This window comes from Neophocaena asiaeorientalis, unplaced genomic scaffold (assembly GCF_003031525.2).
Source record: "Neophocaena asiaeorientalis asiaeorientalis breed wild unplaced genomic scaffold, Neophocaena_asiaeorientalis_V1.1 scaffold118, whole genome shotgun sequence".
Taxonomy (NCBI): domain Eukaryota; kingdom Metazoa; phylum Chordata; class Mammalia; order Artiodactyla; family Phocoenidae; genus Neophocaena; species Neophocaena asiaeorientalis.
The window spans coordinates 3,142,891-3,157,776 of NW_020175528.1; the positions used below are offsets into that span (position 1 = coordinate 3,142,891).

Sequence of the window (14,886 nt, forward strand, 5' to 3'; positions counted from 1 at the left end):
TTTTTTGCGGTAGGTGGGCCTCTCACTGTTGTGGCCTCTCCCGTTGCGGAGCACAGGCTCCGGACGCGCAGGCTCAGCAGCCATGGCTCACGGGCCCAGCCGCTCCGCGGCATGTGGGATCCTCCCAGACCGGGGCACGAACCCATGTCCCCTGCATCGGCAGGCGGACTCTCAACCACTGCGCCACCAGGGAAGCCCCCCAAAAGATTTTTACTGCCCCTTGACAGCCTATTCCTCCCTTTACCCCTGGCTCCAGGCAATTACTGGTTTGCTTTTTGTCACTTTAGGTTAGTTTGAACTTTATGTAGATGGAATCATATATTTGTCTCTGGCCTCTTTCACCCAGCATAATAATTTTGAGATTTATCCATGTTGAAGCCCGTATGAGTAATTCTTTCCTTTTTTTTTTTTTTGCTTAGTATTCCATTGCATAGATGGATATTGCACACTTTGTTTATCCATTCACCTGTTGGTGGGCATTTGGCTTCCTTCTGGTTGGGGCTATTGTGAAAAAAAAAGCCACTGTGGACATTCATATTCAAATCTTTGTGTGAACATGTACTTCTCTTGGGTAATAACTACGAATGGAACGGATGGATTATATGGCAGATGTGTGTTTAACGTTTTAAGAAATGTATTGTGATAACTCACAACTCCTTTATATCTGGGCTCAGATAAGGATACTTAAGCCACTGATTTCTCTAGGTGTAAGGCAGGGAGATATCCTTATTCTCCTCAGCCTTAGCCCACGTACTTCCGTATTTAATTGATTATCGATTCTGTTGGGTTCCTAAAATAATTCCAACATCCTTCTTTTTCATCTCTCAAGCCATACTAATATCATCTCAGGATTTCTTGGGTACCTATTTTGTACCCAGTATTGTGCTAGGCGCTAAATGGTCACACAGGACTTTGAGTTAAAGGGGCAACAAATTAGGGCCCCCTCCTGTTGCCTGGACACAGCTGGAGACACCACAACCATAGGCCATGCTACAGGCAAAATACGTGAGAACTCGTTGCATTCCACTTACTTGATTCACATGCTAGAGGAACTATCCCACCTTTGCGTGTGCGCTGTAGTTATTTATTTTTTAAGCAGGTGTGGCTGTTAAATGGAGAGGAAGTGTTATGTGAAATCCCAAAAAGAGGGAGAAGGGGAGAGAAAACTTTCCTCTTTTAATACCAAATATGTATATCTTTTCTTTTGACCGGAGGTTCGCAACATGTGGTATCCAAGTTAGTAGTACCTGTTTCCCCCGTGAAAATGTTAGGCATGCGAATGGTCCCACACTTGAGTGTGGGAACTGTGTTTCAACAAGCCCTCCACGTGCTTCAGATCCACACTCAAGTTTGAGAAGTACTGTGCTAAGATCATTCCAATTGTGTAGATGGTCATCTTTAGGCTTGGAGGAAGGTGCGTCCTGGGTAGCTTTGGGCAGTAAGGATAAGGTTGCCGCAGCGCCCCTCCACCACTCCCCGCCTCTCCTCTCCCAGCACCTGCAGCTCCACTTCAGCTCTTGGCCTCGGGTCCTTTCCGCTGGGAGCCGCAACCAAAACCCGGCAAGTGGATTTCGAGTTTGCTGACCCGGGTGCCGGCCGGGCATGCGTAGTGACGCGAGCGCAGCAGCTAGGCGGGCGCGGCCAGGGTAGCCGCGGAACTGACCTGCGGGTGCCTGGAGCGGGAGCGGGAGCTGCGGACTGGAGGGCAGGTACGCGGCGCGGCGGTGGGGTCCGAGAGGAAGCCTGAACCGACAGGCAGAAAACAAAGCTTTACTTCCTCGCAGGCGCTCCGCGGCGGCTCCAGGGGAGTCTCTCCGGGTTTCCCTCGCTGGAGAGGTGGCTCCCGGAGCCCGCTGTGCAGTGCGGCGCCCGCCGACCTTAGGGCGCGCTCCTGCTCAGTCTGGGCAGCGTGTAGTGCCGGCAGGTGTTAACTCGTGTATTTATGCTATTTACCCACTAAGCCTGAGTACTGCATTATGATTCTCTGCATGAAGTTAGGCATTGCGTTAACTTTTCTATTTTCCTCTCTTTTAATCTTTGAGTGGCCGCTGGTGAGGCTTTCTGATCCAGCCTGTTTCGCTGGACTTCTGTGACTGGTTTATTTGCCTTTGGTCTTTTGGTGCATAGGATCAGTAGGACTAGAGTGAAATCAGCATCCGTGGTTTCTGGTTTTGGTGCCTTTCCTGGAGCAGGGGGTCCCTGGATGCGGCATAAAAAAAAAAAAAAAAAAACTAACTTTTATGTTAGGTACCTACTATTGGCCAGGCACTGTGAAAACTGCTTCAAATGTGTTTGCTTCTGTATTTAGTGACGATGTTTTTTTATCCTGTCTCATTTCAGAAAGGCTAAAAAAGCAGCTTAGAGGAGTACTTAAAACACAATAACAGGAGAGGCCTTCAGGATACTGGAGGAGTAAGACATGGAGATCAATATTTCAGGCATCGTTTGGTCTTAAAAGGAAGCGGTCTTTTATTTTATTTTTTAAAATTAATTTTTATTGGAGTATAGTTGATTTACAGTGTTGTGCTAGTTTCTGCTGTACAGCAAAGTGAATCAGCTCCACATGTACATATATCCATTCTTTTTTAGATTCTTTTCCCACATAGGTCATTAAAGAGTACTGAGTAGAGTTCCCGGTGCTATACAGTAGGTTCTTATTAGTTATCTATTTTATATACAGTAGTGTGTATATGTCAGTCCCAATCTCCCAATTTATCTCTTCCCCCCTTACCACTTAGTAACCATAAGTTTGTTTTCTACATCTGTGACTCTATTTCTGTTTTGTAAATAAGTTCATTTGTACCAATTTTTTTAGATTCCGCATTTAAGTGATATCATGTATTTCTCTTTCTCTGTCTGACTTCACTCAAAATGACAATCTCTAGATCCATCCATGTCGGGAAGCGGTCTTTTAGATGAGTAACAGAATTCTCACTTTTCTCCCCTTTATTTACCCTGTCACATTTAATAGTTCACAGAGATATTTTACCCTGGGGCTGCGGTATTGGAAACGCGTGTACGAAGCTAAGGTTATATGCTGCACAAATTTCTTGGATAACCTGTAAGCCATAAACAAAATTTGGGGACCCCACACTGAACATTCTTTAAGTGTTAAATTTATGATGTGGGAGGCGTGTACATAGAATTAATAAGTTTAGGAAAAAAAATTTCTAGTTCAGGAGGAGAAACCTATATGGAAAGGGAATACAGATATCTGACTTTTCCTTCACCCCCCTCCTGCCCCCGCCCATGATGAATGTTTTAATGGCAGAAATAATATACAGTTGGTTTAGTTTTGGCCAGTGGAGACCTTCGAGGTCAGCCAGTTCAGCTGCTTCAGTTTACAAATGAGAAAACTGAAACCAAGGAGGTTAAATGACTTGCTGTGGCCGCTGGAGCCCCTCCTTGGCAAAGCTGGGCCCAGGCCCCAGGTTTTCTGATTTGCAGGGCTCTTTTTACCATCCCTGGCCAATACTCTCCTCAGAGTTTGGTTAGATTATTACACTTTCTTTTTCTCTTCTACCTCTTTATACTTTGTAATCTGGCTTAGGCAGAAGATTAGCTATTCCTGCTACTAAGCTTGCTAGTACCTTGTAAACTCCTTTCAAAGAGTACCCTCTCATTCAAGCCCCACCTAACAATTGGCTGGTCTTGAAGACGCCCTCCTTCCTTGCCTCAGAATGCTTGTTTGCCTCCCTCCATGTTGAAGTCCTGCGTATGCTGCAAGGTGTAGCTCACGTGTGCCTCTTCCTAGAAGGCTTCCTTGATTACTGCAGCCAGAAAGTAGCTCTCCCCCTTCTGAACCCTCTAACGTTTATTACTGTTGCCTGTGCTAGTATCCCTCGTCTTTAGTATCCAGGATTGTTGAATTTTAGTACATAACCCAACTTCCTGACCAGTGTGTGTAAGCTCTTGGAGCTTCAAGCCTATGACTTAGACAGCCCACCCAGAACTAAGCACCAGTAATGTTCTTGGTACTGTTTGTGGGAGGGAGGAAGTGAAGTAGGGACGGTTTGGTAAAGGGATTTGATGTGGATGTTCTGTGAAATGAGGGAGGCCACCTTAGAGCTATAGCAAGACAGTGGCCAAGTCAAACCAGCCTGATGGGATGATTCTCATATCTTCGTGAGAGGTCATGATGGATCATTTAGGGCATTTCTGGGGACAGGAGTCAAATCATAACAGGGGAGAGTTGCCTAAGGCCTGGACTTAAGCATGTGATTCTAAATGCAGAGTGGAGGGCACAGATGTGAGAAGTGTTGTAAAGGGGAAAGCATTTGTAAGAGACTAGATGCTGGGACTTCCCTGGCAATCCAGTGGTTAAGACTTTGAGCTTCCACTGCAGGGGGCACTGGTTCAATCCCTGGTCGAGGAACTAAGATGCCGCATGCCGCGTTGCCAGAAACTAGATGCAAAGAAGAAAAGATACTCTGAAAGTTGCTTTAGCTTCAGGTTTGGGGTGTTGGTAATGTTCTTTTTATTTTATAAATAACCTCCAACAGTGACATGCTCTCTTTCTGTTTCTTACAGTTGTTGATGTGGTTGTCTCATTTGCCATTCTAGATGATAAGTTCTTTGGGAGATGACCTTTAATCCCTCACAGTGCCAGGCACGTAGCTTTGCAGTATTAGATACTCAATAATTATTGCATTACTAAATAAACAAGTGTACTATAACATGGGGAGGGTGGGAGTTTAGGATCTTAGAGCTATAAGGTAGCACTTTATCCAGACCATCCCCTCACGATGTAGAGGTGGAGCTGAGATGTACTTAGCTAAGCTAGTTAGTGGTTTAGCCAGAGCCTCTGCCCTAGTTTGTTTCATTGCTACTAGTCCTTAACTTTTCAAGATTGATGACCCCAAGATTAATTTGAGTTGGAGATGTTCTGTGGATCAAAAGCCCTCAGAGACCTAATCTAAAGAGGGGAACTTGGTGGCCAATGGGAGGATGTCTGTGTCATTGGAAGAGATGACACACAAAGGATGACTGGCCAGTTCAAGGTTGAATGAGGGGCAAGGCTGCAGACCTGGGGATCTGGAGTCGAGGAGGAGTCTGGAAAGGACATCGTGGCTTAGCTTGTCAGTGGCAGAAGATACAAACGGGTGGGCCCCAAGTCCGTGGACTGAGAGTGTATTTGGGAGAGATATTTTACACTACGGGGAGGTAGTGAGTGATGGCCGTGGTGTTTATGACCCAGGAACGTGAGGTAAGCTTGAGAGAGAGAGAATTGTGATCAGACTCTCCACCTGGAAAAACAAGACAGAAGGCAGGGCTTCCAAACCCCAAATCCTGGATCAAGAAGTAGTTTGGTATATTTGTTTACTTGGAACAGATGTTGCAAATAGCCGTTTTGCAAATCAAAACACAGCCTTTTCACTGAGCTGCACACAGCATTGAGGGAGCTGTTGGAGGGCACACATCCTTTCTGTTGACAATCACACTGTAGTTGATCACCATCTTCAACTGGCAGTGATGCCTCTTCTTATGAGTCAAGAAGAGAGAACACTTGGGAGGAGATACGGAGTTTGAGAGATGATTACTGGGGGGGCAGGGAAGGGTTGGCTAAGTATAGAGGAATTACTTTTTTTTTCATCTTGACGTTAGTCCAAGTTGATTGGACAGTGAAATGCAAGGTCAAGCAGTATGTTGAAGTTAATGTCACATACAGTTAACACTCAGGTATTAAATTCCAGAGTAATGTATCATAACCCTGTGTAAAATGACTGTACTATGTAACTTTCTCCAAGTAATAATAGTAATATTAGTAGCTAGTATTTTAAAATGTTTTCCACGGATCAGACACTGTACTAAACACTTTAAAAGCAATATGTCGTTGAATCTCTACAGACCATCCGATGAAGTTGGTGCAAATGTTATTCCCATTTTATAGCCAGGAAAACTGAGACTTAGGTAAAAATCACATTTCTGAGGTCACATCATGGACAAGTGGCTGAACTGAGCTTGGATCCCAGACCCACCTGACTTCAGGCACTGAGAGCTAAAGTAACTTAATCAAATAGCTTAACAAAATGCAAAATGGATAAATGTGGTAACCCTGACAGATGCTTAGAATGGCTACAGATTTTATCTGGTGACACTCCCAACATTCACTGAGCCAGACTTTCATAAGAGAAACAAAACAACAGTGATGAATCTTTCTGGGTTTTGTTTTTAAAATTATTCCACTCAGTCTTTATCTCCTTTTCACCCTTGAAGCCTTCCTGGAGGCAGAGACAGCAGCTCTTTCTCTGGGTGCACCATAAAGCTGTTTTGGGGTGATGGAGGTGAGTTGGTAGGGATCCAGGAGATGCCTCTGGAGTTGGGGGGTGAGACACTCACCTTGTGTATAAGCCTAAGGACTCTAGGGTGAACAGTTCATAAGGATTTTTTCACCTGGGGTGGCAGGATCCATCGTTGGGAGCTCCTGGAAGATCTGTGGGTCCTGACCCTAACCCTGATCTCAGATCTTTGAACTGTGGTCAGAACCCCCAGGCTGAATCCAAACCTGGACACTTCTGCTGGGATCCTTCAGTTCAGGGAGTTCTGACGTCAGTGTGGACACGTTGCAGTTGGAGGTGGGTGTCGATACCTCAGGGAAGGCCCCGGGGTCAGAGACAAGTGATTTAGGGTCAGGGCTGGCAGGCGTCAGCCTTGACCAGCTGACTTGTCTGTGAGAAAATGTCCCGTACCTCCCTGCTTGGTGTGCCACATTACTCTCTCATGGGAGTCTCAGAATAGAATCCAGCTGAGGATGTTCCTCTCCTCCCTGTGCTGCCTGAGCCCCTCTGTCCGTTTCCTGCTTCTGCCTCTGTGCTGGTTCTGTGCATTCTCAGGGCCTGTCTCTGGACGCGAAAGGAAAGGCCGCCGCCTGCTTCAGGCCCTTACCCATTACGTGTTTCAACATCCAAAAATCCAAATCAACCTTTTGATGAAAATCAGGGAGAAAGAGGCCTTTGTGATGCCTGCTGGTTTATTGGTTATAAAATGGTTATACAGTTTTGATTGCTGGAACTGTTGCTGACATATAAAGTCACATGAGATGTGAGGCTGTGTTAACTTTGATCGTCTTATTTCTTTTCAGTACTACCGTGTCTGAAAGTGCCTACTTACTTTTTCTGGTGAGAAACATGTAGCGTGGCTTCTGTGAAAGCGAGTTGCTTTTTAGTAATACTGTGGGCACAGAAAGGGCGAGAGAGGACTGATTAGGAGAGTTTTTCTCTTATTTAAAACACTTGTTTCATCAGAAAGTATTTTCTCTTCTGAGAGTTATGTGTTATTTGTTCATAAAGTCCAGTTGTGAAGGAGACTTTAAACTTTATAATAAACTAGATTTTTCTTTTTGAGCAATTCAGAGCTATAAAACTACAAGAATATTTGGGTTATAACTCACTGCACAGAGACATGCCTTCTTCAGAAAACCCAAGCCAACCACAAAGAAAACACGAGAAACTCTTTTTCTGATAGTAAGGTGGATGGATATCTTAGTAAGGTGGAAGCAAAAGGTTTTGGGGAATGGTTGACAGGAGAAACTCAGTATTAGAGGAAACCAGAATTACTTCATTATTGAGAAACTCAATAAATTGTTTAAAGATCCAGTCCCAGGAAATAACATTTAAAAGAAAAATGATGAAAGCCCCTTCAATTTGTTAGAGAACCAAAAAACAAGAGATTTTAGCAGTGCTGTCAAAATAGAATTTGGATTGAATTTGAGTTTAAAACATTGGTAATGGTAAATGTATGTAGAAGGATTTCATGTTAATTGCCCCCTACAATGAATTCCCACATGGGGCCTCTGCATTCCATGAATAAAAGAGTAAACCTATCTCCGTGGATCACAATTGTAAAACCCAAAGTGATGCATGACAGTCTTTGACCTAAAACTGATGTTGATCGAGGAAATTTGAATGCCTTAGGCAGAAAGTACTGGCTGCATTCACACTTTGTTCCCATAGCTGTTGCTCAGAATCTAGATTAAATTGTTAAAATGAAAGAAAAACGGGCTCAGAACTGACTCGTTTACAGTGAATGATCAAAGGCACAAGTAGACTTTTTGTCTCCTTTCACTTTGTCATCTTAAACGCCACCTTTTATGGCTATATTGGTTTTTTTCTTTTTTTTGTCCTTGATGATATATACTGTGTACTGTTTATAGGTAAAAATCAATGCAAACTAGAATTCTGAGGTTTGATAAATGTCTCTGCTTAGGGTTTTAATGCTGTTCATCAATAATTTGGTGGAATGATAATATCAAATTAGTACATAATTGAACCTTCAGCTCAATAGCAAGTTAGTATTTATAACCATTGGGAACAAATCAAAAGTTCTTAAAGACTCCGTAATTCTTTCACTTGAAAGCTCTCTCAGCATTTTGTCCTGGTCAAGTCTCCCTTTTCCTTCCTCTCCCCTCAGAGGGTCATTGGGACACTCTTTTGGTCCAAGGGGTATTGCCAAGAGTGGCCCAGTTATTTCAGAGTCGAAGTGTTATTAGGTCAATGAGGTGCCAGGCATGAAACACAGCTCACAAAAACTGAATGATGTTTTTCAGCAAAAGTTCTCATGTCAAGTGAATTAATTTTGGGAAAACAGCACTAGCAGCAATTGGCCTGATCCCTCTTCCTATCCTCAAACAGCCCAAGTTAAACCCAAGATCAGCATCCGTGGCAAAAAGGTAATCTGAGAATCTCTGAATGTTTATTGCTCAATCAAAATGAGCCCCGTAGGGTAATTAAAGTTTAGATATCTGAAATCAGTTGGCCTATGATCAGGGCCGTGGATGAGAAGTCAAAGTCTGTGATTCTGTTTCTGACCCCATGAGAAGACAGGCCTTCTCTTCAGCTGCAGATTTGATGATTAAACAAGTTAGTAAATGTGAAAGCAATTAGTAACCTATAAGGTGAGAAGGTAAGGTATTTATTGATATAATAATTTTCCAGCTTTGCTGCCTTTCATTGATAAGTGGCCAAGACTTTGAGAATGAACGACTTGCCTGCCTGAGGTTACCTGGCTTGGAAATGGCAGAGATGGAATTCACATCTGTGTCTTTTCATTTCAACATTTGACAGACTGTTAGGGCTCAGCATTGGAACTATAGTGATGGCCAAGACAGGTATAGGGTCCCTGTCCTCATGGAGCGCCAGTCTACCCCAAATCCAGTGCTCTTTCAGTCAATCCATATTTCCTTCTTTTACTGACCAGAGGGAATAATTTCTCTATGAAATTGACATCTGGCTTTTATAAAATCTTAAATGTGTTTATGGCTAAGCCTCAACTATGGAGCTCTTTAAGTGATGTCTCTGGTCCCAAAGGTGCCTTCAACAACTGCCCCCTAAACTTCAGATCTCACTTGACAGGGTATTTATTCATCTCCATTGTGGAGAGAGAGGAGTTGGATGCCTCTCAGCATCCTTCTCATGGTCAATCGGGGGCTTGTTGCAGAATACTTTTCCCTCTTCCTCTGCAAAATCAAAGGGATTTGATTGCCGAAAGGGAGCTGGGCTGCGACAGCTCTATAAGTGAGGCACAGTCCATGTACTCACAGGTTCTCAGTCAGTTGGGGGAGGCAGACACAGAGACAGCCTGGGACACAGGTGAGTACCAGGAGGAAGGGCAGAATGAGGCTTTGGGGGAGCCCGAATGGAGAGCAGTTCATTCTGTTCAGTGGGTTGAGGAAGATGTCAAGACTTCTGAGCTGAGCCTTGAAAGAAAAGCACAAGTTCAATCTACAGAGAATACATAGAGGAAAAAGCATTCCTTGGGGAAGGGACAGCATGAGCAAAAGCACGGAGACAGGATGGAGCTGACTTGTTCAGGAAAATGCAGGTACTTTAATGTGTTCTAACAGGTGATTGGGCCTAAGAATGAGTTGGAGAGCTTGTTAACAAACAGGTTGGTGGGTCCCAACTCCAAGTTTCTCGTTCTTTAGGTCTGGGGTGGGGCTGGAGAATTTTTTTTTCTTTTGAGTTGGGTCTATATTTTAGTTTTATTTTTTTTTGAGCAGGGAAAGTTTAATATAAAGAATTATTAACTATAATGGGGACTGGAGTAATGAGAGATTGGGTAATAAGTAGCAGAGAGAATATAGTAATATAGGCTGCTTCCTATGTCTGCTATTCCTATATTCTTTTGTTTTTAATTAATTAATTAATTTTATATTTATTTTTGGCTGTGTTGGGTCTTTGTTTATGTGCGAGGGCTTTCTCCAGTTGCGGCGAGCAGGGGCCACTCTTCATCGTGGTGCGCGGGCCTCTCACTGTTGCGGCCTCTCCCGTTGCGGAGCACAGGCTCCAGACACGCAGGCTCAGTAGTTGTGGCTCACAGGCCTAGTTGCTCCACGGCATGTGGGATCTTCCCAGACCAGGGCACAAACCCGTATCCCCTGCATTGGCAGGCGACTCTCAACCACTGCGCCACCAGGGAAGCCCTTCCTATATTCTTTTTCTAAAATTTTTTATTGGAGTATAGTTGCTTTACGTGTTGTGTTAGTTTCTGCTGTACAGCAAAGTGAATCAGTTATACATATACGTATATCCCCTCCTTTTTAGATTTCCTTCTCATTTAGGTCACCACAGAGCACTGAGTAGAGTTCCCGGTGCTATACAGTAGGTTCTCATTAGTTATCTGTTTTATACATAGTGGTGTATATATGTCAATCCCAATCTCCCAATTCATCTCGCCACCACCTCTGGTTCCCCCCTTGGTATTCATACTTTTGTTCTCTACATCTGTGTCTCTATTTCTGCTGTGCAAATAAGTTCATCTGGGCTGGAGAATTTCATTTCAACAAGTTCCCAGGTGATGCTGAGGCAGATGATCTGGGAATCACACTTTGAGAGCCACTGGAGGAGAGTATAGTAATGTAGGTTAGATAGGAGAGCTAGAAACAAGTGGTTTTCTTTTGAAACGGTACTAACTTCATAAAACTGTTGTTACAGGGTTTTTTAATCGTTATTTTCATTTACCAAGTGGTTGCTGCCTTGTGCCCTTTGCTGCCCTCTGGAAGTTCCTTACCCGCTCCACCCTGACCCCAACCCCCCAGTTCTCCCAAGAAACCAGCCCTTTTCTTGTATTCCATATTTTTGAAATAACTGCGGTTCAGCCAGTATGACATTCCACTTATGGAGAGCTGAACAGCTGACATCAGCCAGAAGATGTTAGGAGTTGACCCAAACCAAGCGTGAATGACTAATAAACTCAAGGAGTATGTATTTGGATTTTATTTTGTTAATCTGGATGTAATGTTAAACTTCATTTTATAAGTATTTTTGGAATAGCTTGCAAGATCTGAGGTCAGAGGTAGGATGTACACAATTGCAGAAAGTTCCTTCCTTGCCCCTCAGAAAACGTGCAGACTCGTAGGAAGGTTAAGATATATGAATTCCTGGCTCCAGTACAGGGCAGCTGGTGCTAAGTGCTATAAGAAAGATAGGAGCCAACTGTGATAGGTCTGAGAAGGAGGAAGTTTCACTTTCCATTGGAATAATTAGGGCAGGCAGGGCAGAGTTGATGGGGTGATCATTTATGCTGTCTTCTGATGTTTTACCCATCTCTGTGAGCCAGCTGATAAGAGGGCTTCCTTTTGTCTACATAAAGGAAATAGTGGAGGAGGAAGCATATGAAGTAGGCAGTAAAGGATGGGCAGGTGCTCACCAGGTAGAGTGGGCAGCGGGGGGAGTTATGGGGAGAGGTGTTCCAGACAAAGGAGCAACTGAACCTTCAAACAGAGGTGCAGCAGGGAAACGCGGGTTCAGCCAGTGCTGAGTTCTCCAGTTCATTACGGAAAGTACAGGGAGATAAGACTGGAAAAGCATTTTGGGAAGATGGTGGAACCTCTTGAGTATGAGGTTGTGGGTTTTGGACTTTATTCTTTAGGCAGTGTGAGTCAGGTTTATCTCGGCTTACTTTCACTTCCGGTTTACTCCTGACTCCCAACACATCGGAAGAGGAGGAACCCCATTTCTTGCCGTGTATTGACCTGTGGTTCATATTCTTTTGGAAAAACACCTAAAAATGCTTTTTTCCTGGCTCTGATTTTAATTCTTTTTTTTTTTCTTTTTGCCGTGCCGCTTGGCTTGCAGGATCTTAATTACCCGACCAGGGATTGAACCTGCGCCCTCAGCAGTGAAAGCACAGAGTCCTAACCACTGGACCGCCAGGGAAGTCCCTGATTTTAATATGTGTATTTCAGTCATCTTACAGACTTGCAAAAATTAATCCATCATATTAAAGGCTTCTGTGTCTTTCAAAAATATGTAAAATATAAAAGGACAGCCAATTTCAATTTCTGAGAGACAGATTATAAAAAACGAGATAAAAATAAATCACCAAGTCAAGTGATTATAGTACTTGTTCAGGGTTGTTCTGGGAGGAGAAGGGAATTCAAAAGTGAAGGCTAAGGCTGTAAGCATGGTGTTCTACAGATACTTTCAAACTGACTTCAAGTGCTGAAGGATTACAGAGGTGAAAGTGAAAGGCGACGTGGTGTCTCTTTGGGATGCTTTAGCTATACATTGGGAGATTCTACTGGTTGAGTACTGGTTTAGAAAAGCTTGTCTCTGGGGAATAGAAGGTACTAAGGCCTTCTGTTCATCTTTTTGGGGTGACGTCCACAGATGGTAAAGACATTTGTGTCTCAGTGGAGACTTTGAGAATCTTCCGTGTGTGTCTCCTAAAAAGAATCCTGTGTTTAAAACTACGGTGTGGTGGGGAAAGCAAAAAAGGTGGATTCATAAGTAGAAGTTGCCACCCTGCGTTGTCGCTTGCTAGCTGATTGATAGAAGAGGTGGCTCCTATCAATAGAAGAGGTGAGTGAGTGGGACAGAGCTGAGTGACTCGACTCATCCATAGCTGAGAGGTTCAGTGGGTAGGAGAATCTCCAAGTCATTCAGCCTGTCTGAACCTTGGTTTTTGTTGTTGTTTGCGTTTTGTTTTTCTTTTCTGTTGTGGATTAAATAAGATAAAATAGGAATGATACAATATGCATGTTAGATCAAAATCTTCCAATACGAAGATTTATTTTGTTATAAGTTCTGTGGCCACACTTGTGGCCATGCAGAGTGTGAGTTTCTTGAGGGCAGGACTGTGTCTTTTTTCACTTTGTATCCTCATTGCCTGAATGCGAGGAGGCACTTGATAAATTGTTGAATGAATGGAACATGAAAAGGAATGAATGAATGGATGAATCTATACCCACCCCCACCCCACTCACATACCGAATATTTTCTAGCTTCTACTTGCCTGTAGAGACTTAAGATCCATGGTGCCTTAGTTTCAGACTGCTAACTCCAGGCCTGTGTTTTATTGACAGTAAATCTTGAGATAGACTCCAGCTTTACCCAGGAGACAGCTGCATAGCTTGAATTCAAAGTATAAGAATCTTTGTAGATTCATATGCGTTCTAGACTAATTCCAGAAATGAATTAAATAATAATATGTAATAGTAATGTCTCACATGTAGATAATGCTTATACGTAAAACAGATTCACCTCTGAAAGAAACTGACATATATAAATTGAGGTTATATTCCTCTTGAAGTATTTCTTATTGTTTTAAGAGAAATCAGATTAGAGGTGAGTAGGACAGTAGTTTATAGAGATGCTCAAAGAAATGTATATTAATACACTAATCTACTAGAGGCTTGGATACCTGTTTTACCTGCAGTTAAATGAAACAAGAACTAAAAGTAACTTTATTCTACCTTAGGTTTTACAGTTTCTCTAACGTTAACAGTAATTCAGTTCTAGATTAATGAAGTTAGACTTGATTAATATGGGAAAAAAGTTCGTCTCTTTCATTGTGAACAAAGTAGTTTGGTTTTTAAAATTATATTTCCTGTTAATATACATCTGGAATGTGTAGGATAAAAAAGATTAAACTTTCTAAGTTTTCACTGAGTTATATCCTACCTATGTGATATATATTGTGCTGTGGGAGACTAAAGTTTAATTGACGTATTTCTGCAAGATGAGTTTTACATTTCTCATAGGACCAGGACAATGAATAATGGAAGAACTGAAAGCATTGTAATTTTCTAGTAATTCAGAGGAAATGATTGCATTCAGAGGTAGCATTCTAAAAGAGTATACAATGATACTCATTTTTTGTAAGTTAATTTATTGTTAAATATCAGTGGGAATATTTTTTGCATCCTCTTTCACATCTCAGGCACACTTTAGGGAGGCCTTATATTTACATAGTTTGCTCATTTAATCTGAAAAGCCTCATTCATACTGTCTGTGTGCACAGGTTCTTTTCATTATGTTATGCCCTTAGGCATTACACTAAGGGTATTACAAAATCAAACAGAGCACTTCTCAGGGAAATTAAAGGTTTCGTATCCACCAGACAGTGTCAAAATATTTGCCTTGAATAGGATTGAATTGTTCCATCAGTGTTCTTGGTGTACATGATGTTGTTTTTTAAGCTAACAACTTTATTTATTAAGATATAATTCACATACCATACAATCCACTCATTTAAAGTATAAGTCAGTTTTAGGGCATTTTCATCACCCTATATCCACTAGCGCTCCTCATTTCCTCATTTTTCTAAAAATATGGTGGACAGTACTTCGTTTGGAAATGTTTGCTCCTGTAATTCAAATCCTGTTGGTCATTCTGTACCTCTCCCCAGGCAATGACAAATCTACTTTATGTCTCTATAGGTTTGCATATTCTTTGTTTTTTTTGTAGTATGCAGGCCTCTCACTGTTGTGGCCTCTCCCGTTGCAGAGCACAGGCTCCGGATGCGCAGGCCCAGCGGCCATGGCTCACGGGCCCAGCCGCTCTGCGGCATGTGGGATCTTCCCGGACTGGGGCACGAACCCATGTCCCCTGCATCGGCAGGCGGACTCTCAACCACTGCGCCACCAGGGAAGCCCAGTTTGCATAT

General features: G+C 42.9%; 1 protein-coding gene across 3 annotated transcripts in view; it reads left to right on the forward strand.

Annotated features, from left to right (window-relative positions):
* Window positions 1-14,886, forward strand: part of PLS1 (plastin 1) — a 115,370-nt gene that overhangs the window by 9,243 nt on the left and 91,241 nt on the right. For 2 of the 3 annotated variants that reach the window (XM_024769113.1, XM_024769115.1), the window contains exon 1: window positions 1,615-1,709. The exons of the other annotated variant lie outside the window; for it this stretch is intronic. The gene's annotated coding sequence lies outside the window, so the exon portion shown is untranslated. Of the gene's footprint in view, window positions 1-1,614; window positions 1,710-14,886 lie in introns of those variants that run through there. 3 annotated transcript variants of the gene reach the window in all.